The sequence below is a fragment of the Rousettus aegyptiacus genome, unplaced genomic scaffold, assembly GCF_014176215.1.
Source record: "Rousettus aegyptiacus isolate mRouAeg1 unplaced genomic scaffold, mRouAeg1.p scaffold_m13_p_12, whole genome shotgun sequence".
NCBI classification, from domain to species: Eukaryota; Metazoa; Chordata; class Mammalia; order Chiroptera; family Pteropodidae; genus Rousettus; species Rousettus aegyptiacus.
In genome coordinates, this window is record NW_023416287.1 from 28,286,640 (window position 1) to 28,311,304 (window position 24,665).

Consider the following 24,665-nt stretch of genomic DNA (forward strand, 5'->3'; position numbering starts at 1 on the left):
ATTCTTATTTTTAACCTGTCACATGACCGGCAAAGTAGCCCTTCTCGCTCACGCCCTGTTTTGAGCATCAAGGGCCCCAAAGCCAGCCTCGACTAGTACCCAGGATTTGCGCACTAAATGGACCACCAGAATTTTGTAGCGTCCCAGTGATTGTTAAACTCGCAGCCGTCCTCATTCCCTCAGGAAGTCTAGGCGGTTCCATAAGTGTGAACGCGCCTCTGTGGACTATTCCAAAGAAATCCAACATAAAACCCCAGGCTCTGAGGGCAAATTCAACAGAAAACGGCTTATCTATTTTGTCCTCTGTAAACAACCCTCAACTCTTAAGCCTTGAGCTCCAGAAAACCCACTCTATTTAGGTTAACTGCCTTTCCCTCTGCCTCCCCCACCTCCAGCTGACTGGATATCTCTCAGCGATAATTGCTCTGACGTACTTTAAAATATCATGTGCGTGTCTCTCTTCCCAACTGACCACTTTAGTGAGAACTGCAAGACCTCGATGCTGCTTTGATAAAATGAAGAAATAATCACTCATAAATATAGCAACACACGTAGCCTGTCCATATATGGAGCTGATGAGGGTGAATAGGGATGCCCCTTCGGACCCTCTTCTTAGAAAAAAGAAATTGCAGCTGGAATTTCCCCCAACTCGCCCCCGCCTCCTACTACTCCTCTGTTTTCCCCTCCCTTTCTATGACTCAACCAAAGACAACTCAGCAGGAGAAAGATTTTTTGAATATATAATTGTATATATATATCATATATACATACGTATATTATACATACACACATGCATAGATATACATATATACACATGTGCAAATAAAGGATATCAAAACCAGTAGTAGGATAAATGTGTTTTCCTGAGACCGGGTGTTAAAATGGAGTTATAAGAATCGTCCCGTTGCAGTGATTATAAAAGACTAAAATCAAAGGTTTGCAGTAGAGCGCTCAGGGAGCTGAGTCAAGATCTCCGCACTTCATGGCTTCTCCCCTCCCACCCCCAGCCTGTCCTCCCTCCGCCCTCTCCACAACACACCTCCCTCCGCCCCTCCAGGAGAAGGCTATTAAAAGCTGCTGACGTCAAAAGGGACGGCCATCTTTGATGAGGGCAGAGCTCACGTTGCATTGAAGACGAAACCTCGGGGAGGTCAGACTCTGTCTTTCCTTCCCTCTCTGCTCCGCTGCTCCTCCACACTTGCAACCTGCAGGGGCCGGGCGAACACCACCCTCTGGAGAAGCTAAGGTAAGGAGTCCACTCCCCAGGTCTTGTTTCTGGCTCTGGATGACTGTATACCCAGAGAAGACTACAGCTAACAAACCAAGTGAGCTTTGGCAAATACAAGTATTTGTGCACCTAGGGTGCGGTATTCCATAAGCGCGCGTCTGGCTAGACTCCCGCCTGGAGCTTTATAAAGTATTTTCGAGGTGAGCTGCTTGGGTAAGGGATGAATGGGGACGTTGCAGATGGTGAGGTTCGGAGGAAGCGAAGGTTACGTACTGAATAATAACTTACTCTTTTGAAACAGTAGTGGGATCCTCTCTCTCTTCCATTTTGCGATGCAGTTTTCAGAGATGTTTAGGCTGCTTTTTTCCCCTCCTGTAGACCAAAATAAACAAATCCTGTTGTTCTAACCCTATTATTACGACTGTCGACGTTAGGGCGCTATTACCCAGGGAAGAATTGGGGAGAAGGCAGGGTTTGGGTGCTGGGGAGACGAAAGGAGAAGGGGGAGTTCTCGCCTTGAGCAAGCTGAGCTGCAGAAGCTACAGCAGCCTCCATGCCCCACAGACTTGATTTATGCCGCCTGCTTCACATCAGCGGCAGGCTGGAGGGAGGCAGACGGGTCATGCTGGCTGGGAGGGCCCCGTAGAGAGCGGGGGTGGGCTTGGCTTGGGGACTGCGGCGGACCGCACTCAGTACCCTGGACAGCGATACTGAGGCGCCGCGGCGGCACCTTCGACCTTTCAGCACCGCGGACAGCAGTCCGGCCGCTGCGTTGCATCTGCGGCAGCGATGCCTGGCCAGGGCTAGATATGTTCCAGGGCTAGATGTTTTCTAGGGCTGGAGGCCAAATTGCCTGAGACCTTGGTCTCACAGAGACCCCTAACAGAGCAGATGTGGTAGGTTAAAAAGAAAAAAGAAAAATAAATTCTGCCCACAGAGACTCCTTTGCAAGCAATTACCTGCTCCCATCCTCTCAGCTCCTGCATAGCTTCAAAAAAATAAAAGTCTACCTGTGGAAATTTTCTGTATTATCTTCTTACCTTTTTGATAGGAAATAAACAGGTTTTGAGAAAAAAAAGTCTGCATTTATCCTCCAGTAGGATATCAAAGCTTTCGTTTGCTTTTGTTTTTAACGCAGAGTACATCTGTCTACAGATCTTAGGTAGGCACGAATGAAGTATACATGAAGATGCCAATGTGATCTGTTTATAGATATATCTCCATATATATTTCTATTTGATAAAAATATGGAGGAAGTTAGATCAACTTTAAGAATAAATTTGTCTTCTTCCTTCTCTCCCATCCTTATAATTAGGCATGATCCTAAGCACAGACCCACAAAAAAATACTCTGAGAAATATTACAGATCCTATAGGGTATAGATTTACCCTCTTTGGCCATGGTTTCAGAGTAAGTGGAAGTATTTCTTATGGACATTGGTTATGTCAGATGATCATTTCTGATTTTGACAACATTAAGACTGATTTTTCTCAGAACCCAACTGTGTCCTTTAGGGTTATACTAGTAAAAGGACTGTGGAGGTAGACTGGAACTGGACTCTGACCTAAAGATCTACTGCAATTTCTATTATGGCACTGCGGGATTTTGCTGAGGTGGTGATGAGTAATTTAACCATTTTCTGCCGTGAGAAATAGAGCCTCTAAGTGAACAAATTATCACAGGGATATTTATAGCTGTTTGATGTAGATAAAATTTGCATAAAAATGCCAGGAGCAAAATTCTACTATTTGAGTAATTGTTAAATAAAAGAAACAGTGTCATAAGTAAGAATATATACAACGCATTAGAAAATGCTATCGTGATCCCCTGAAAAGCCTCAAAATAAGATCTTGGACTGTGTTTAGTTAATCATAACTCCAATCATTGATACACTAGAGGTGCTAAAATACCCTGTCTATATAGAGAAGTATTTTCATTCTCAGCTATTTATTTCCTAGTGTTTTTCATTTTTATGGAAAACCATGTGTTTCCATATAAATATATACTAGTTTGTTATTGTATATAGATGCAAAATTATTATCTAAGAGTATGTAATTGCATGGAAAATTTTTATAACTGCAATCTGCAGATGAAATAAACAACTGTGTTTAATGATGAGAAGAAGAGAGAAAAGATGGGTATGAGTCTTCAAAAAGGCTTTGACTTTATGCTGCATGTCCAGACAGCTCTCTGCGTAGTTGCGTCAAATAAAAAAGCCTAGCACTGCCGGAATTACGTGCTTGGACATTAGTAATTACTGCTGGGTTTGTGTGCTAGTGGAAGATTGGGGGTGGGGTGGTGGGTGCAGAGGTAGAAGACTGCAGTGAAACTGGCAAAGGGCACAGATCTGGGAGGAAGTGGTGATGTGCATAATTATGGAGTTAATTCTAGAATAGCTTACTGAGAAATTAAAGAAAAACATAATTAAAATATGAATCTAACATTTACATTATTGATAAGTTTCAGGAAAAAATCAAGAGATTACCTATTTTAAATTTTAAATTTTAAAAATTCAGGGCAATGGGGTGAGAGGAGGCAGGAGCAGATGGACCTAGGGATGTATCAGGAAACATTCACACAGACCTGCTTATTTGCTCACTGGCATTTTCTGTATTACTGCCTTGGCACTCAGAATACAAAACAATTTATAATCTTATTAACCTCTCCATGGTAAAAACTCCTGAGAATTCAGTTTTATTTTTACTTTGTTAAACATGCACAACCACATTTGTACAAACAGTACAAACTGCCCCTTAATTAGCTTGTCTAAAAATATTCTTAAGCTTTAAGTGTTAACCCAGAGTAATGGTTATCAATCAGAGATTGATGTTCCTGCCAATAATACTTCTTCTTCCCAAGGCAGCTGGCCTTTAAGTAGAGCATTTAGATTTTGATGATTAGTAGAAATGAGAGAAAATTTGAGAAAAAATTAGAGAGAGAAGATATAAAGGATAAAATAGATAAATCTGTTTTTTAGATGATGCACTATGAATAAACTATTTTTCTCACATTATGGAACTGCTTTATAATGCTATAAAGATAAGAAAATTGGTGTTTTCAGCCTCAGAAGTAGATACGTTTCTGCAGTGTCATCCCTTGTCAGCAGGGACCAACCTGATAGGAAAATATTGATCAATCAGTGAGCACCGCATACATAAATAAACCCCATGGAGGTTATAAAGTCTCCTGCTTATACCATCTTTGACCTCAATAAGTTTAATGCTGGTAATCTTAATGAAAACAAGAAATAACAAAATTTAATAAATAATACCAGAAAGAAAATGCAATAAAACAGTAGAAGAAAAATCATGAGGGAGTGTATAATTACTTGCCAAGTGAATGTGACTGAAACTAAAAGATGTAAATTCTGAGGAAGACAGTTATGTAGTATGACAGTTAGACTAGTATGACCTGAGAGAAAAGGAAGGACTTGAGCAGACTTTTAGAGATTAGAAAGAGGAGAAGGAGGTCTTCAAAGTTACATCATAGGCAGAACTACAAGTTAGGCAACCCTAAATTATAGTCAGCAAACCCTAAAAATGTTCGTCCATTTGGGTGGAATGTGAAGTGTGTGTAGGGAGATATGCTAGAATGGAGAGTTAGAGCCTTCTGTGGAAGGCCCTCAATGCTTAACTGAGGATTTAGTACTTTATCCTCTAAAATTGATTTCTGAACAGAAGCTGATATAACAAAGTAATTAACTTTTTAATATCTGGGAATTGCTATTGACAGAATGTGTTAAATTTGCATTCTTCCAGAAATAGAAAGAAACAATTGGTATCATAAGGGATGATTAATTTAGAAAAAAGACTCAGCCCTCATTTAGGCATCTTTCATGGTCACTCTTCAGGATACAGATGAGTCTATCTATATCCTGGAGAGTGAACTAATCTCACCCAGAAGCTAATGGTAAGTGTCAATTTTCCATTACTGACTAAAAAATATTATTCAAGATGAGCACCTGCCAGAGAGATTGAAAAGCGGTCAGGAATCTGGTGATGAGAGGTCCCCAGAAGGTAAACTTGAATAATAAACATGCATGACACTCTCTTACACCCTCTGAGTATCTTGCATTGTCAGATACACTGACTGGAAGGATAAAAAAAGATACCAGTTTTTCTGTGCATGTTTCAAGCAACATATGACACATAGAACCAGCCCCAAGAGGCTAAAACTGAAAAAAATAAAGATGCTATGGAAAATTTTGGACAACTGAGGTGAGGCGGGCATTATATCCTATTCCTTTTTCTACCATCCTTTCTGATTATCCTCACTTAAGAGCTAGCTTGAGGTCTGAACTACACCCATTTCCCTTCAAAATTCCAAATGCTGATGGAACTGCTTAACCGAAATAGTCAATGGCTTCATGTGGAGGAAGAAATAGAAATTGCAGCCATAAATCTTGTTGCTATTTCAATTCTGGCTCTGAAGTATCAAGGGACTATCCTCATCTGTTCTTCACCAAAACACTGGCAGAAGAGACATCCTTAGGATAATGTTTTGATTTTCAAGCTGCCTCCCTGGGGGAAATTTGGAGGTAGTGAGGTTTGATGCAGTAGGAAGAGGTCAGATTGGTGAGTATTAAACTGAGTGCAGAGAGCTTTCCAAGTATCAGTTAAGAAGGAGGGAGAAGATGCGACATAGCATTGAGGAAGCAGGACATGATGAGTGGAGAAAGAATTTTTTAAAAATTATTCTTACAAGAGGAAAGAGACTTCGGAGAAATTTCCAGAGAACCTTGGATGCACTACAAACTCTTTAGAATTGCTATTATTGCTGTAATGATTATAGTTACTCATTTCTACTCATTTCCACAAAGTTTTCTTAATAAGGATCTCAGAGCACTTTACCCAGTATAAAAGTCCAAGCAGTTTCTGATTTCTAAATGAATGATGCAAACCATAGTCATATGAGTTTACATATAATATTAGATAACATTTAGTAAACCATAAATCTGATTTCAAAGGACAGATACCTAAAGCAGTGATTAATCAGAATAGGCTTGTTGGGAGAGAAGAATGAGTCACTAATTCTAAAAGCTTTACCTGTACTAGTTCACTGAAGCCTTATAACAACCTTGTAGCCAGGGTACTATTATTATTTCCATTTTACAGATGGGGAAGCTGAGGCAGAGAGAGGCTAAGAAACATACTTAACATCATAGAGCAGAGCCAGGATTTAAATGCAATCACTCTTACTCCAGAGACTAAGCTCTTAACTATATATTATGTTACCTCTTGCATCATCCACATTTTTCATATTGGTCAAATGAGGCACATTCTTTTTTTGCAATATCTTCTCCCCTTCAGTTGGCAGCAGGGTGTGATGGCAAGAATGTTAATCAGAAGTCAGAAAATCTGGTTCTAGTCCTGAAGCAACTGCTTGTAATTTCCTGTTTTGGAAGCATGCCATCTTTAAATAAGTCATTCGACCACCATTGAACTCAGTTTCTTCATCTGCAGAATGGTAGAACTGGACTAATGTTTTCCAATATTTCTACCATTCAGGAGTCAGTTAAATCAGTGCTGAAAACCCTGGGTAATAGGTCTGGGTTCATTGACCCAATGTTCTCAGTTGGCACTGCCTTAATACTGCTTTAGTAACTGACTGGACTCTTGCCCCCATCGTAACATTAATTAAATCCACAGCTTCCCTCTTTCTCTCTCTTTCTCCCTAATTGCCTTGACATCATCTTCCTGAAGTCTTCTTTCCGGTCAGACGTAAGAAATCCTGGCTCTTTCTTCAAAGCCCTGATCTGAGTCATCACTGCTTTGGGGATCTCCCATCCTTCTCAATGAGATTTATTGCTGTCTGGCATAGACTATTTTCTGCATCCAGCCTAAACTTTTTATCATTCTTTTTCAACCTAATTAACTATTTTTTATTTCTTTCTATATCCCCTTTAGATCATCTACTCTGTCTGACTTAAAGCAATTTATTAACTGCTATTTCCTCACTCCTTTTTCTTCATCTGCCACCTTAGAAAAAGGAGAACAGAAGTTTTCATAGAATCTGTGAACTCTTAAGTACTTAAAAAGTAACATTTCCATATGACCCGAATCATATGATATTAGTAGCCAGCTCAAAAACTAATCAAACCTGGACGATAGGGGTGGCGTGTGGTAAAAATAACATTTCAAAACAGCTTTAAGGAGAGGAGGAAGTTTAAAGAGCTTAAAAAGAGGAGGAAGATTTAAAGTTCAGAGGCTAGCAACTGGCAGTATGATATTAATTAAATTAATAGTCACGTAAATTAAATTCACATGTTTCAGAAAAGCCATGTTCTTGTTGCTTCAACCCTGTTCCTACTGCAGATTTCAGCATCTTTCCCAAAATAAAGTATGATATGACAAGAAGAGATTCTACCTGTCTTTCTTTTGTTGATTCCCAGAGGTTAGAGTTAGTAGTGATTAACTGAAGATAAGAACATATCTGTAACTCCAAAAAGAGTTGGGGTGAAATCCTGTTTAAAGGATTTTCCTTTAATATTTCCTTTTAAATGCTTAACAACCATTCTAGTGAAACTCAAAGTGAATTACAATGCCTTTACCAGATTAATGCTGAATGACAGCTGCATGAGACATGGATTGCTTTCTTTGGTCCAGAAAAAACATATTTGATCCTTTTAGCTAAAAAAGGAAGTCAAATTCGGATCCATGTGAAGGGAAAACTAAAACAATTCACTTACCTTGTCTTCTGCATTTGGGTTTTGTTATTATTGATCTGATTTGGTTCCCATTACCCCAAAATGCCTAATTTTCATGTCTTAAATTGAGACCGTTTGCATTTTCTGCTGACTCACCTCATCTTGTCTTCCAAGCTGCTCCAATTTATACTTGAAGAATAAGGTTATTTTCTTGCTCATATGGTAGGTTCTATAATACAACCTCTGGTCCTAGCTTCCCCATCACTTCCTGTATCCATACTAGTCACAGATTTTAAACTTGGGAGATGACTTTTTATGCCTGCAGGCTTGAATTGGTGCTTTTTGTCCTTTACTGGTAACAGCATGTAAGCAAATGAAGCTTCTTAGGTGCCCCCTGAGGCCAGTTACCCTGCTCTCCTGCCTTATTCCTATTTTAGAGAAATCTCTCTTTAGCTCTAACAGTCCTTCAAGTTGGACAGAATTCTTCTTCCGTGGAGAATCTCAGACAAAATTGCTGATCTCCTTTATTCATATACACTTTTTGTACAATTTCAAAGAATAATGATGACAAATTGCAGAACAATATATTGCTTAAATTTCCCTGCAGTTAGTCCAAGGTTGATCTGACAGTTAGCTATAGGTAAATCACACTGTGACTCCTCCATTAATAAACAGAAAAGAGAGAAATAAATACAACAAGCCCTGCTAGAAAGAATACTGGCAAATGCTTCCAATATGCATTAGTCCTGGGGAGTGAATTTTTTCTTTTAATGATAAAGTTTATTATAACTTCACTATAGCACTAGAAATCAAGATAGTGTTCCTGAGTTAAGCCTGAGGAATTATTGAATGTGTCCACTTTTTCTAATTCCAAGATGACTGTCCTTTATCCTTTGAACACAAATCATCTGTTACTATGGCACTCTTCATTAATTGATTCATTCAACAAATACTTATTGAGCCTCTGTCATATATAGGAAAACACTATACTGGTTACTAAGGAGAGAGCAGTAAGTAAAATAGGTGTGTTTCTGCTCTCAGTAAATTTTCTTGGGCAGCCTCTTTTAAGGTATTATTATTTCAGAAGACATATATCACATGAGATCTCCTTTAGAATATGACATTAGCTCAACTTAGAAAAAAAATGGTTCTCTTTCCAAAATATGCAATTGATTGAAGTTTTCTACTGAGTGGTCAGTATCCACAAATAGATTGCTACATCATAAACAGAATATATATTAAGAAACAGCTATCAAGGAACTTAGTAAATAATCTGTTATGCCCTTGTGTAAATTTGTCTCTATTCACATGGCAATTAACTAGGACTTCACTAAAATTTCCCTTAAATACATGTCTATATTCCAGTATCCCACTCTATTGGGACCTCTGCCTATATAGACCATTTCTCACTACACATAGGGAAAACAGTTCAACTTCAAGAAACACGGTACCTTCTAGGCTGGAAAACTTAGTCCCAACTCATTCACCATAGTAGTGCAAGATTTGGGTGACAGAGAAAGAAACAAAAGCTTCTTTTGCATGACATTACCTCTTGAGCCAATCCACTCTCCTGCTCTGAAAACTCCCATTAAACAAGGCTCAAAGATTTAGGACCAGTCCCCCAGGTGTTAGTCCTCCAACTCCTAACTTTAGAAGTTTACCTCTTCTTAATAATGAGCAATGTTCTCATCTCCCATGTAAGGTTTATCACACTGCTTTGTAATTATATACTTACGCATTTCTCTTTCTTAATAGACCACTAAAGTCTTTGAGAACAAGAGCAATATCTTTAGTAACTTCGAATCCTCAGTCTCTATAACAGGTATCGATAACACACTAGGTACATAGGAAATGTATGAGTGCATGTGGACGTCAGCCACCCCTTTTCAGGGAAAAGAATTATACCACTGTAAATAATTACTCCTTTATTGATCAAATGTTATGATCGGAACAATTCAGGAATAAAGATTCACCCTAAAGGTTGGAATAAAATTATACCCCAACTATCTGCCAAACTCTGGCATACATTTTATTTTTCTGACTTGCTGCTATATCACCTATGGGTTAGGGGTTAAAATACTAATGAAGAATTAGAAGATTCTCCAAAAAAGCATTGTTAAACACAAGTTTATAATCAGAGATGAAAAACCATTGCCTTTGAATGATTAAGTAAATTTCACATATAAAACCAAGCTGTTTAGTATATATAAAATACACGGTTAAAATTCTTTACTTTTCCCCAAGTTGGAAAAGATATTTTTGGTGCCGGTGTCCACAGGTTGGGTAGCTTAGGCCAACTCTTGCCTTCAGAGTCACATATTTTCTACTGCTTTGTTAGAATTGGTGGTACAGTCTATACAAGCTCTCCATATTGACTTGGATTCTTAGAAAGTGTCCTCCAAACACACTAATCTCCAACTTTTTTTCAAACATCTAATGCTCTCTTGCCTAGGAGAGAAAAATAAACCTAGCTATGATGTGGTAAGTTAGTCCTATTTAATTTATTTTTTTTAAATGTGTGTAACCATTTCTTTATAGACCCATTTATCTTCAAGATAAGCCATCATCAACTAAATGTTAAATTTTTCCTTTCTTTTTTGCCTAGTACTTCTCTTGAAATAAGTCTAAAACCACTGGTCAATTACTCTGCACTCTACTTTCTCAGCTTAGAATGAAGATATTACTTAATGACCAAAAGAAAAAAAGTTACTAACTTATTGAATACCTGTGGCATGCCCCACTAGACACTTGGCATACATTATTTCATTTAATTTCTATGGCAATCTTAAAAGAGTTTGGAATTCTTGTCTTTCTGACTGCAAATTTTATATTTTTCCCCATCACTCCATGAGTTTTTCAGTGGGTTGCACATAATCCATTGACTAGAAATCATGCTCCTGACATATAGAACATGAGGTAGCAAAATCCAAAGAACTCAGTCCTTTGTCAGTCCAAAGTCAGGTCAGATATGGTTATATATGTGACCAGGAGAATCTAAATATTCAGATAAGATCATTGAGCCCTAGATTCAAAGTAAGATGGCTGCATACTTAGCCCATCTCTGCCACTTCAATTGTATGACTCTGGAAACTTAACTACCTGAACTGAGCCTCAGTTTTCACATTCGTAAAAAGAAAACAGTAGCTGCCATTCATTTGTCACATGGTTGTCACGAGACCTAAAGGAGCTAATGCTAGTGAAGTACTGTTACCTCCTCCATTCTTGGACAGAGGAAGGGACTATATTTCATTATCTGTCACTTGCCACGCCAGTTTTCCAATATTCTTTATTATAGGTTATGTGAGGGCCATATGCTTCATTTTATCTTTATATTGTTGAGTTTGCTTAAAGAAACAACAGGTCTTGGTATCAAATTTTTTTTTTTTTTTAGTTTGAGCAGCATGCACAATAAAATGGGAAAATGTGTCAATAGCCTTTGATTTTTCTATTTGAGGGGAGATTTTTTAAATGGCTTTGAATATTATCTCTGGGAATGGCCTTATGATTCTTGGAGACCAAAGAGGCTTGGTTATGATTTAACTAAACACTGGTCTTTCTCACTTAATGCCTTGGGTTTTAAGGCCCTTCAGGAGTTAAAGAAGATGATCTGCAAAATTTCCTGCTATTCTTTAGCTTAAGAAAAAGAAATTTGCTATAAGCTATTCAGTGAAGCATTATTAGAGCTACATCTGTTGGCTTCATTTTGTATTCAGCTTTGTGTTAAGGTTTTTTGTTGTCGTTGTTGTTGGGGAGGGTTGTGTTCCTTATTAAATATTGTATATGTGCATGTATGTTTTTGTATGTGCACACAATATGAAAGCAGAGATGTGCAAACATAGACTTTCCCGCAGTCAGCCTTGGGTACAAGATTCCTACATGCATCACCTCATTGTAAATCTTTAGCTTTATTCATAAGCCAATAAATATAAAATCCGAAAGTTATGTGAACTATAAAATGTATACTCATAAGCTGCATCCACAGAATGATTCCCCTTCGAAGTTGGAAAGCAACCATATTTGCAACAATGACTTCAAATTCTGCTTTTGGGAAAGTTCCTGCAAATTACAGGCCTACGGGACAAGAGAGCTTTCTGGGAAAAGTTTTTGAAACCCACACTATCTTTGAGTGTCTACTATGTGCTAGTTATTATATTACTGTTTATTGTGGCTAGTATTGTATTTAATTTCTACATCAACCTTTTGAGTGGTAGGTGTTATTTTCCACCGTTGACTCAGAGGATACTGTTTGGTCAAGGTCTCACCAAGGCGTCTAAGGTGCTAATTGCACTCTCTCATCTATTAATCAACTAATGCATAGAGAGGACTTAGTAATAAAAAATTTTAGGCTTTTTTGTTAAAGCCTAATAGGGGAAAAAATGGCTAGGACCAGCAGCCAGAATCAGACTAGTGTTACATTTAGTTTTCCTCCAAGTCTAGACATTGAAACCTACCAAAGGAGAAAGGGCTATGAAGATACTTGTAGTCAACAAGATGAGTAGAATACCTTAGGTCCTAATTCTCTCCTCCACTAGGCTTCCTAAAGTACAGAGCCTGTCTCAGGAAGTTTGTAGATCGGAGAAGTAGTAAATGCTAGCTTGCTTTTGGCAGGCAGATCGCAGAGAAAAACCCAAATGAGGTGCTGAGCTAGGCTTGCTCACTGCCTAGTTTTCTTCTCACAGAGTGCTAAGGTTGGGATGGGAAGAGTAAATAAATGAAGGTAGGGAGGGTATGGTAGAAGTTATCTTCCTAATCCTGGTCTTCCCAAAGAGTAGAAGTGTCCATCTTAAGAAACAAGGTAGAAATTGATGAGTCTTTGAGAGGAAGAAAATGGTTTCTCTTGCTTCCACTCTGCTAATAGAGAGAAACTGAGTTTGAATTGGCATTGATTCTCAAACTATGCTGTTTGAACCAACAGCATCAGCACCAAGAGCTCTTTAGAAATGCAATTCTCAGGCCCACCCACACTTACTAAATTTTAAACTCTAGGGATAGGGCCAGTGTGTTCTGTGTTTACAGCACTTTCAGGTTATTCTGATGCATGCTTAAGTTTGAGAACCAATGTCCTAGAGATCTTAGTGCCCTGTCAGGTGTTCACATTGATCTTAAATTGGGTCTGATGAAAGCATGGTGACCATGACTATGTTATATGCGTGGATATTCTGATGAGCTAGGCACTTGTGGCCTATGTTAGGCTGACAAACTCAAAAATGAGAGCCAAACCAAGGATCTTGGCACAGGATAGTTGACTAGGTCCCACAAGTCATACTTCTAGTTCCTTCTATAGCTACATAGGCTATGTCCCATGTGGGCTTCATAGAGACATATGTGACCCAGTGGAAGAAAATATGAGTGTAAGCCTTTGCCCTAGCCAACCACAATATTGAATTTGCCACACTTTTTTGGGTACAATAAAGGGAAAGACAGAAAGGGAAAGAGAGGGAGAACTTTTTCCCTCTGCATTCATTGATTCAAGCCTATCTTTCCATTGATCGCCAAAGAGACCCAATATAAAGCCGAGCCATCTCTGGTCCAATAAAAAAGTAAACATGAGAGGTTGGCATCTGATTGAATGACTGGGTGCAGGAAGGCACACAGATCCTAGAAGAAGAAGTGGGCCCAAAGATGCTGTTGTGCTATCTTGTTTCTAGACAAGCAAAGGTCATGCACTCATTCCACTAGTCCCTTCTTTCTCTAGCATTCCAGGAGTCTGACTTTTTTGTCCATTTTATTTATTTGAGCTTGTTTTTAACTTTGGTTTCTTGAATAAAACTTTTGTGTATTATTAACTTAGAAATTATTTTTCCATATTAGGATTTTAGATTCACATGAGTGGCTCTTCCCCACCCCTCCCCCTTCCCAGCTCTACTAACAACTCTGACCAAATGGATCAGAGCTTGCCCTGGGTGAAGCAAGCAAGGGTCCCTTGATCATTATTGAGATGCCTCTTTTGGATGCAATAAGTTTGTGACTTAAAGAAAAAAATGTCTTGTATACAGAGACTAAATTTTATTAGGTCACTTACCAAACAATTGTATTGATTCACCTCACATCTGTTTAATGACACTTGTTTTTTCCCCAAATTGTTTCCCTCACTATGATCCGAATTTTAAACTTTATGACAGCTCTAGAAAGGTCACCCCCTTAGTAAATGGCAGAATGAGCTCATGGATGAAGATGTTGACCGGATTTTGGTCCTAATCCATAGATGAAAAACTAATGGGTTCTAGGCTTACTACTGCTCACAAACTTATTTGGGCAGTGCTGGATTTCCAAATGTCTTAAATGTTTTTTTTAAGCAGGGCATTTCTTTTTCAATTTTCTCCAGAGCCTAACACTACATGTCTTTATGTACCTGTCCTAATCTACACATTTTTATCATCTTCTTAGCCCCTGTAAGCATTTGAGTTAGTTTCCACTACGTGTCAAAGTAATGGCATTCTTGGTGGTTCTGTGATCTGCTCGAATAGGATATAGGTAGAAGTTTCCTGGATTATTTTGCCACAATTTTTGCCTACAGATGTCTTCATGAGTTATGTCAATATTTGGAGAGACAAGATTAGGCAAATATGCAGCTTGATCATTGGCTATGCCAGGAACCCGTCTCTCAAGCAGCAGCTCTTCTCCTATGCCATTTTGGGCTTTGCCCTATCTGAGGCCATGGGGCTCTTCTGTTTGATGGTCGCCTTCCTCATCCTCTTCACCATGTAAGGCTCCGTGGGGGTCACCTATCCATCCCTGCTGCTTCAATTCCAGGCCATGCTGGTGCTGGAGTATGCTAAGCTTTACTATTAAATACAGTGTTTCTCTAAACTACCCCCCCCCTTAAAATAGATTAACCAAGTTTTAATTTTTCATTTGAATAGAATTAGCTTTTTGTTTTTCCCATTGACCCTACTGGCAATCTAGTTAAACTTATGGATATTTTTACCATATAAAGTAAAATACAAAGGATTTTATAGGAAACCAATTATAGTGAAGTATAGTTATCAAAATATTTTTTATATTTGTAATATAGTAATATATAATCTTTTTAAATTAAAGCATTAAATAACAATATTTGATGGTGAGTCTAATAATAATTTCAAAGTGGTGGTGAAAACATAAGATATTTTGAGATATCTGTAACAACTGTAAAGTGCTGTGAAGACATCTGAGATGTCTACTGGTGATGCATCAGGCTTTGAGTGCTCCTCTAGCCCTCCCAGTAGTGGAGTAGGAAGAAGCCAGTGGAGTGGAGAGAAGAGTGGATCTCTGTGTCATCTCCATGTCAGGCACGAGTGAGACCTAGGAGACCCTAATGTAGTTTTTCTTTGTTGTATAACAAATTACCCTAAAACGTAGTGGCTTGAATCAGCAACCATTCAATTTCTTATTGCTCATGGTTTTGTGGGTTAACTTCAGTCAGTTGGCTAGGGTCTTATTGGTCCATGAATGGTGGTTGGTGCTTATTCTTGGCTAAGGAAACAGTGGTGACTAGACTACATGTCTCTCATCATGTAAAATAGCAAGAGAGGGCAAGCCCCAATATGTAAGCACTTTTCAAGTCTATTTAGGCTACCTTTGCTATTGTCCTATTGACCAAAGTAAGTTACATGGCCAAACACATAGTTAGTGCAAGAGGGCCCACCCAAGATTATGAATACTGAGAGAGGAATAACATAGCCACCTTTGCAAAATATCTATATCTACCACAGCCCTCACCAGTCTGGGTGGAGCGTAAGTCAGAGAAATCGCTCCCATGTACCACAGGCTCTTCTTGCCCATCCTGGAACTACATTGAATTCCACAAACTAGGGAATTTAGACATGGCTTATTATTTCCCTGTTGCTGTAGGTCTTCCAGTTTCTCCCCCAGGCAAACTTGAAGCCTTTAAATTTTAGATGTTCTTGGATCAAGAGGAACATCTTGCATCTCTCCAAGCTAAATCACAGCCCCAGATGTCTGGTGAATTCAGGAGAGAGTGAAAGGGAATTTTTTTTCTGACCTTAAGGAGGAGCAAGACTTTCTAGGTTCAAAGTGGAAAAAGCCATCAGCTTTTTATTGTTTTGTGATAATTTTTTTATATGAAATTTCACTTGTCTTGGTGAGGACAACTATATTTGAAGATTTTTCTGTCCTTCCAGAAGTGCTATCTGTTTAAGCAAACCGTGCTTTCTACTGTAATTGCAAGAGCTCCCCGTAATAGCAGAAACAATTCTCGGCCAGCCTTCTGCCCAATGAGTACTTTGGAAATGGGAACCCATGGGAAGAGGCAGTGGAAAAAACCCTGAAGGCTTTTCAACTGTGCTGCTGCGTCATGGAAAAAAAGCCTTGCACCTGTGTCGGGGCCTCGCAGCAGGCCCCACTAGAGCCTTCGTCTTAGTTATTCCATAGATTAGCAGGGGACATCTGACTCATCAGCTGTCTAGTCAAGCACTTCCAAAGAGCAGTCTGAGTCCTGGCTGCACAGTTTCACAGCTTACTTTATCTGGATATCATATGGCAGACCCCTGAAGATTAGACCCAGGACAAAACGGTCCACTTTTTTAGATCCAGTTTCAAGTTACTGAGCCCTCAAAAGAAAACAAAATTAAAGGCTTTTAAATTCTTTAGTCAGAATGCTGTCTTAGATTGGGTCCTCCCAGAAGCAGAGCCTGAGAAAAGGATATGTGTGCACATATTTTATTTGAGAGGTGATCCTAGAAAGCACTTACAGGTGAGAAGGGAAGGTAGATGGGACAGGAAGGAAGCTAATACAGGGGGCAATAGTGAGCAGGTCACGACCTGCCGGGCCTCAGTCCTGAATCGCCCCACCCTAAGGGCAAGGAGTCTGAGGTGATTATGCACCAACGCCTATCCTTCAGTGGCTAAGGTCTATTTCTAGAGGTGTAAACTTGTACTCAGCCCTGTGGAAGTCCAAATCTACTCCCAAAACTGGAGAAATCCCTAAAGCAGTGAGTGGTAGGTGCTTGCAGAAGAGGCCTTCAGAATCTAATGCAAAGGTGGGTACCAAGAAGATATAGGTGGAGCTTCAAGAATGGCTGCTACAGTTTTTCAAAGTGTCACCTCAAGATACCCAGAGTATCATAAAAGCTGTCTTCAGCTTTGGCGCATTAATATGTTAGCATTTCATTTGTTCAGTGCATATTCATTGGGCTCCCACTGGGTATCATTTATTCAAAACCCATGTGCCAGGCACTAAGCTAAGGTTTTTGCATTTATCATCTCATTTGACTCCCATGACAACCTGCAAGTTATTATTAGTTTTATTTTACAGTTGAGAAAACTAAGATGCAGTAAAGTTAAGTAAATTACCACAAGTCCCTCAGCCTGAAAATTACAGAGCCGAGATTTTCATCCAGATCCAGTGTCAAGACTAAGTCCTGTCCACGGTGATTGCCTCCCCAATTAGGTAGGGAGTCTATTCCGCTGATTTAAGAGAATCCCCAACCATAGCCAGCCCTGGGAGCCACCATTTTTCTAGAATCATTTTCCTTAATCTTCTGTGTCCATCTTACTGCTTTATCTGTTGTTCTCAAGTTGGCTCCAGGGCATTGATTTCTGTCCCTGTGGGGCTCCAAATGCCTTCTCAGGGCAATGGGCCCCATTCCCCTAGGCACTGTGACCATTTCTTTCAAGCTCATATATCTTTGAATCTCTGGGTCCTTAAACATCCTCTGACTCACGCTCACCCATGATCTGTGCTCCTTCAACCAGCATCTGCCAGATGCTTTGGCAGGTCCTGCTGCCTCTATTATCCTATGGAAGGAATCAGAGAATCATCTCTTTGTGGTATCTTGTGATTTTAGGGCTGATTTCACGCATGGGCCCAAAGCAAACAGAACCAAATGGTTGGTTTTTAAGCATCAGACCAAAATGTAAGTCCCAATTTACTGTCGTTAATATTTTAAAAATAAAATGGCACAGGGTAAGGACCAAGAGAAGGAATAATTAATTCCAGCCTGCCAGCAGGGGAGTGGGAGGGAGGTGGCAGCTCTCATAGTCTCAGAGAGGATACTGCAGCAGTAAACACAGAACTTTAGCTTCCAGGTGGCAAAAAGTATATATAAAAGGGAGCGAGTGGGGGCAAAACAGTTGCTGCACTGCTTCATTTTAGAGGTAATATACCTAACTTCATGAGAATCATACTATCATTTTAAAAACAGTATCGAAAGAGCACCAATGCCAGCACCCCTTCTGGTGCTCCGAAACCAGTATCAGTGAGCAGCTGGTTCTCTCCACCTCTCCCAGGACAAAACAGAAAAACAAATTTGGAACTGGAAAAACTAAAAGAATGGGGCTGATGTCTTTGACGGATATGCCCTGGTAAAGATCAGTGAGTGCAAGTTTTATATCATGGCTCCAAGCTGACAGAAAAGACCACAAAATGGCAAAATCAAAAGTATTTTAATGGAGAAGGAAGAGCTGAGGGCTTTCAATCGTTCAGACCTCATTTTGAAACTCTTCTCGGATCCCAGTTCTAGGTGTTTTGATCTACTCAGCATGCTGTGCCACCTCTGTGCCCCCCACGTGTGGGATTACATCCTGGAATCACGAAATGTCGAGGTGAAAGTGTTGGGAAGCCTCCAGCTCAACCCCCTCACTCATAAGTAAGGACACTGTTGTGACTATTAAATTAGCTCTTGTTAAGTAGAGCCTTCACGCTCAACCACGAGCCTTCCCTAAGTAGGGGAGCAGAGGGAAACAAGGTGGGTAGAAGCCCTCTGATTTCTGAGAGGCAGCACTGGGAACTTACAGGGGCCTTTCTGGAATCCAGGTGTATTCCCTACCTATTGCTGTATAACAATACTATCGCAAACCTAGTGGCTTAAAGCAACACATATTTATTATCTCACACTTTCCGTGGGTCATAAGTCCGGGCACAGCATAGCAGGGCTCTGCTCAGGGTCTCACAGGCTTCCCTCCAGGGGTTAGCCCACGCTGCATTCTCATCTGGAGCCTGAGGTTTGGTTCCTTGCATGGAAAGACTGAAGTCTGTTTCCTGGCTGGCTGTCATTCAGAGGCCATCTTGGGTTCCTTGCTACATGGCTCCCTTATTTTTATAAGGGCCAGGTCCCTCTTTTAAGAACTTTCACCTGATTAGGTAAGGCCACCCCCAAGTAATCAGCCTTTTGATTATCTCAACATCAACTGACTGGGGACCTTAATTACACATGTAGAACCCCTTCACCTTACCTACATTACATAACCAAATCACGAGTGACATCCTGTTACTTTCATACGTGCCAGCCAAGTTTCAGAGGAAGAGATTATACAGAGTTTGTGTACCAGGGGTGGGAACCTTGAGAGCTGTCTTAGAATTCTTTCTCCCACATTGGGGAAAGCCCAATTCTGCTTCCTTCCACCATCTGCCTGCTCCGACCCCAGAGGGCACCTGGATCCACATCACACAGTCAGAGGTCTCTCAAATGACCATTTTTTTTCAGCAGCCAGGCCTCCTTCTGAACTAGGTAATTTTGATGTTTGCAGACCTGCCTACCTACTAGCCTGAGTTGGAGCCCACATGAATTTTTCTGGCCTGATTGCCTCAATCTACAATCATCGCTCCAGAAGAGCCAAGGCCCACATTGCTGTGGAAGAGCAGGCAGGGGGCTCTAGAGCATTTGACTTTTAGTGCTTGCCTGCCATTAGTATCCTGGAGAGTGAGGCAAAAAGCTTCAGTTGCTCTGTGGAGCCAGCAATCACTGCAGGCTTTGGGGTCCCTGACATGAGCTATAGAAATGTGACCGTGAAGCAGCTGCTGTTTGTAATAGGGATGCCCTGTAGCCTCACTGAACTTCCATGAAGCCAAATAAGAGGGCTGGGGCTGCTCACCCACAGATGGTAGGCCAGTGTGGGCTGTGGGGCCCTCAGCATACTGAGCCCTGCCAAGCCTGGGCTGCCTTGAGCCAAGAAAAGCTACAGAGACCTTGGCCAGAAAGATAGGAATTGGAACACACTTCAAGGGAGCAGGCTGGTGGGGGTGAGAAACAATCAGGGAGTAAGAAGGACATCTTTTTTCTGAGAGTTACAGGAAGCCTAGCAGTGCCTCCTGGGCCTCAGAGGGCATCGATGCGTTCAATACTCAGGATCCTCATCATGCAATGTTGAAGCCTGTAGACATGTCAATTCTCCCTCCTTCCTTCCTTCTGTCATTCACTACATATTTACTGAGCATCTATTACATCCATAGTGCTGCTCTAGGCACTGAGAAAACAGGAGTGAACAGGTCAGGCAAGATCTCCTCTTGTGGAGTTAACTTTTTAGTTGGAAGAGCTAGACATCAGATAAACTAACAGATAAGAACAATATTAGATGGGGATGAGGCTAAGTAGGAGATTAAAATAGGATGAGGTGGTAATGACAGATAGGGGTCAGGGAAGACCTCTGAGATGACAGGTAAGCTCCTGATGAGAAAAAGGAATCAGTCATGAGATGATGGGGGAGAGTATTTCAGATAGTTGGATACAAAGCTCTGATGCAGGAGCAAAGCTGGTATGTTTGCAGAACCACAGAAGACTAATGCTATTGGAAGGAAGTGGGCAGAAGAAAGGAAGTGTGAAATGAGGCCAAAGTGTTAGAAAGGACAAGATCATTCGTGGCCTGGAGAGTCTGGCTTTTGTTTTAAGAGCTCTGGGAGGAGGTTGACATGATCTATTTTATCTTTTTACAAAATCACTCTGGATTGCAGTGAAACAAGAAGGGATATAGGGAGCTGGTAGGAAACAGTTGCACTTCCTGAGTGTGGCTACGAATGAAGAAATTTAGACTGAAAAAGGTGATATGACTTACTAGGGACTCCTAGCTAGACAGATATGGCTCCAATTGAGCAGCGTCAGGTAGGGCCACTGGAGACCCCTAACTGCTATCTTCTCAGTCACTACTAGGAGCAGGATGCAAGCTGATGTGAGTCAGGTTCCCCGGTGGAGTGGAATTCATCTGCACGTGATTTGGTGAGGAAGGATTTTTCAAGTCAGCCCAGAAGAATGCCGAGGGAAGCAGGATGGGGAAGAATGTGATCTCAGCAGGAGACCAGCCTCAGCCTGATCCCATGGGGAGCTCCAGAGTGTAAATTGCATTGCAGTTCATCCTGCCTTGAGACAAGGAGGTAGTCCTATATTAGTCACTGGCCAGCCCGGATTGCAAGGGCATGTAAACTCCCAGGCATCTCAGAGGAAGTGGCCCCTGTCAACCAAGGTCAAGGTTCAGGAGAAGTCATAGATATACTGTGAGCTATAGCAAGCTCAGCATCCGTGAAACAGGTGCACCTGCCAGTACAGAGTAATAGGAATCTGAGCAGGGCACCTCTAGCATCCAGTATAGTAGCTCTTACTTTTGTGAGTGAGGGAAGGAGGATAGCTAGATTATGAAGTGCCCTGCTGCAAAAGAAACAAACAAACAAAAAACACTGGGGCCAGGTTTTTAAAAATAAATTAAATGCGCTAACCTGGGAGATCCATTACTGAAGGAACCTCTCACTGCCCACATCTTCTCTTCAAAAACCCTTTCAATACTCAGCTCCCACTATGCACTGAAAATAGCATTCACCTAGTGTCTCAGGAATAAATTCATCATATGCTGGAAGGTGTCAAAACCCAAACTCTGTATACTGAATAAAACGAAACAGAATGATGAGCTGGAGGCATGTGACCTGAAAGCTGAGAAACTCAAGGCTATGGGAGTAAGGGATTCAGAGTTGCTTACAAACTAAAAGATTTATTTTACAGGATAAATAGCTTATCAACTGCCTAGTGGTCTTCTTCCCTATTTGAATCAAGGTAGCTGAGTCAGGGGAACAAAGAAGTCCAGAGATGGCATTAACAGACTTGGAATTTGGGGATTGACTAGTGTTCTCTGCTGATTTGAGAGGAACTGTACATTCCCAAAAGGTTAGGTTAAGTTTCCTTTATGTGCTTGTGTTGACCGTCTCCATTTTGTTCCTGATATAAGTGACTCCATTCTAGTTTGGTTCTACAGGTTTACATCTGAATATCCATTTAGCCAATGTAAAAGGAGATTAGGATTAGGTCCCCCTAGCCAGTACATTAATGTCTCCCACCAAAAAGATCTGATTCTGTTTCTGAGAGTAATTATGAGAGTAAATGTGGCCCATTCACAAGGAAACCACGGCACTATGATCACAGAGAAGGAATCACTACCTTAGGAGTATAACACCTTAACACATCTGCCCCCTGTGACGTTCTCAACCACGTAGCTCTTAAGAATGTAGATCAGTGGTTCCTAAAATTTATCAGTGCATCGGAATCCCCAAGGATCTTATAAAAATTTTGAAGCCCAGGCCATACCTTAAACCAATCAAATCACTATTTTGGGGGTCATTTTTTACTAAGTTTTTTATTTTTGAATAATTTTAGATTTGCATCAAAGTTACAAAGATGATATTTCTCTCATTAGACTGGGGTTATGGGCTTTTGGAAAGAATATGGCAGAAGTGAAGTGCCTACTTGTCACCTCATGTCAGGAGGTACAGCAAATTCTTTTGACATCACTGGTATGTTATACTTCACTACTTGCCCAAGTTAATGTTCGCAAGGTCTTCTACTGTAAAGTTACTATTTTCCCCATTCCATATATTAATATTTGGAAATGTGTCACTGAATCTAGCAACCCTAAAGGTGGTATGTGTGTGTATGTGTGTGTGTGTAGGGAGGTGGTAATCAAGCCCTACCTACAGGCAAAAATTTGAAGGGCACATTTTCATGGTCACCATACTGTCCCATTTTCTTTGCCTTGTTTCCCAGTCACTATTGTGCAAACTTTCTCAAGTGATCTAGGACTTCACATATTCCTCAGATCTGAGAGAAAACCAGCACATCCTAGCTATTTTACCTTGGGTAGGTTATTTAATTTCTTCTGAGCCTCAGTTTCCTCATTTGAGAAATGAGTATCAATAGAGTATCTATTTCTAAGAGTTATTGTGAAGATTAAATTAGATGATGCCTACAAAGTTTTGATTACAGTGTTGGACAGGTAGCAAACAGTCCATAAATGTTAATTACCAATAGTAGTAATAATAGTAGCAGTAATAATGCCTTCCTTACCCCAACCTTGTGTATCAGATATCTAGTACCACAATAATGCACCTTAATGACATAAAACAATAAGTTGGAGCTTACATTTGAAAGATGTATTAAATAATTTCACAATGTTTATTAAATGAACACTTATTTAACACTTACTATATGCCATGCACTTTTCTAATCATTTTCATAAATATTAACCCATTTATTCTTCATAAAAAGCCTATGTGGTAGGAACCATTATTATCCCAATCTTACTGATGAAGAAGCTAAGGCACAGTGAGATTAAACACTTTGCTTCAAGGCACACAGTCATTGAATTGTCAGAGCCAGGATTTGAACTGAGGCAGTCTGACTTTGGAATTTATGCTCATAACCACTACACCAAGTGGTACAAGTAAGAAGTGTCTAGTGTTGTGAGACTATCTAAAAGTAAGTTGGCCTGGTCAGGGCAGGGATGTCCAGTAGTAAAAGCATCTGCGAAATCTTGAGTAAGCTTATACCAGATGAGTTGGGGACAGGGGATAAAGAAAGGAGAACAGGTTGTTTGGAAAAATTAAGGCACCTCTTGGTCTCTCCAGAAGTCAGCTGACATTTGGTATCCTTCCTTTGGAAAGTCTCCTCTTTCTCTCTCTCTCTCACATTATCTCTTGCTTTCTCAATTTCTGAATGTGCCCTTGGGACAATTCAGCAGATCTTTGATTTAGGGAGATCAGAGTGGGTAGGACACCTCTTTCAATAACTGAAACTTATGGTCATCATAAAAGAATCTGGATCACTTAAAATACATCTTCGTGCTTTGTCTTCCACACTCAAGATCAATTCGCCCTCCTTAATTTTCATGTCAGAAGTTTAGTAATGCAAAGGAAGTTCCTGATTGCGATAATTTAGATTAACTTTGTTATGTTTTAGTAGAATGAATGTTTATTTGAATCTAGGAATCTAAAAAAAAGTCCCATTTCCTAGATAATGTGGTTTTCGAAGTATTGCATTTAAGTCTTCTCCCTGGATATGTGTCCCCAGATCCATATTCTTGCACCTGAACTCAACTACCCACTTCTTGTGGCAGGAGTGCTACTATCTTATCTATCTTTTACACATACACACACTGAAAATACCCACATTGTAGGTGCTCGATATATGTTTTTAAGTGAATTTATAATTAAACAGACTCATGACAAAGTGCTATGACTTACTTTTATATATTTTGTATTTGAAACTGCATGCAAATATAAGACCTCAGGAGCACATATAAATCATAAGCTATATCCTTTCCTTTGTTCTGTCTTGTCCCCGTATAAAATTATCTTTCTGCTTTCAAACTTGGCAAGAAATAAAAGCATGTTAGTTCATATCGTGATTGAAATTTTAAACTTATCTTTACCGACATCAGCAGCTTCAAGGCTGCATGCTCTTCAGCCCAGGTAATGAGTGTCCTTGAGCTTCGGTGTATTAGTCGAGCTCATTAGAATTCACCTTATGCTTGAATATGCTTATGTTGACTCCATTTCTGTCTGAAGCCTGCTGGGAAAACTCAGAATTCCAGACGTTTCACTGGGGACATCATGTTCTGAGCTGATTTTGAGCCATTATATTTCAAAGAGTCTCACATTGAATTTTCCTGGTTTAGAGCAAAAGAAAGGATGGCTGGTCATGTGTGTTCTGTGCACATCTGTACATATGCACAGGCGGGGTGGGGGTAGGAGATGAAAGGAAAGAGATGAAAGGAGCTGAGCTTTTTATTGAGAGGGAGAGCAAAAATGCACTTGCA

The 24,665-nt window shown here is 40.2% G+C and overlaps 1 protein-coding gene across 2 annotated transcripts in view; it reads left to right on the forward strand.

Annotated features, from left to right (window-relative positions):
- The first annotated feature begins 1,086 nt into the window (after positions 1-1,086).
- SNAP25 (synaptosome associated protein 25) overlaps positions 1,087-24,665 on the forward strand; it is a 77,642-nt gene continuing 54,063 nt past the window's right edge. Inside the window, exon 1 of one of the 2 annotated variants that reach the window (XM_016138098.2) lies at positions 1,087-1,246. The gene's annotated coding sequence lies outside the window, so the exon portion shown is untranslated. The remainder of the gene's footprint in view (positions 1,247-24,665) is intronic. The other variant, XM_016138099.2, reaches the window with a different exon arrangement.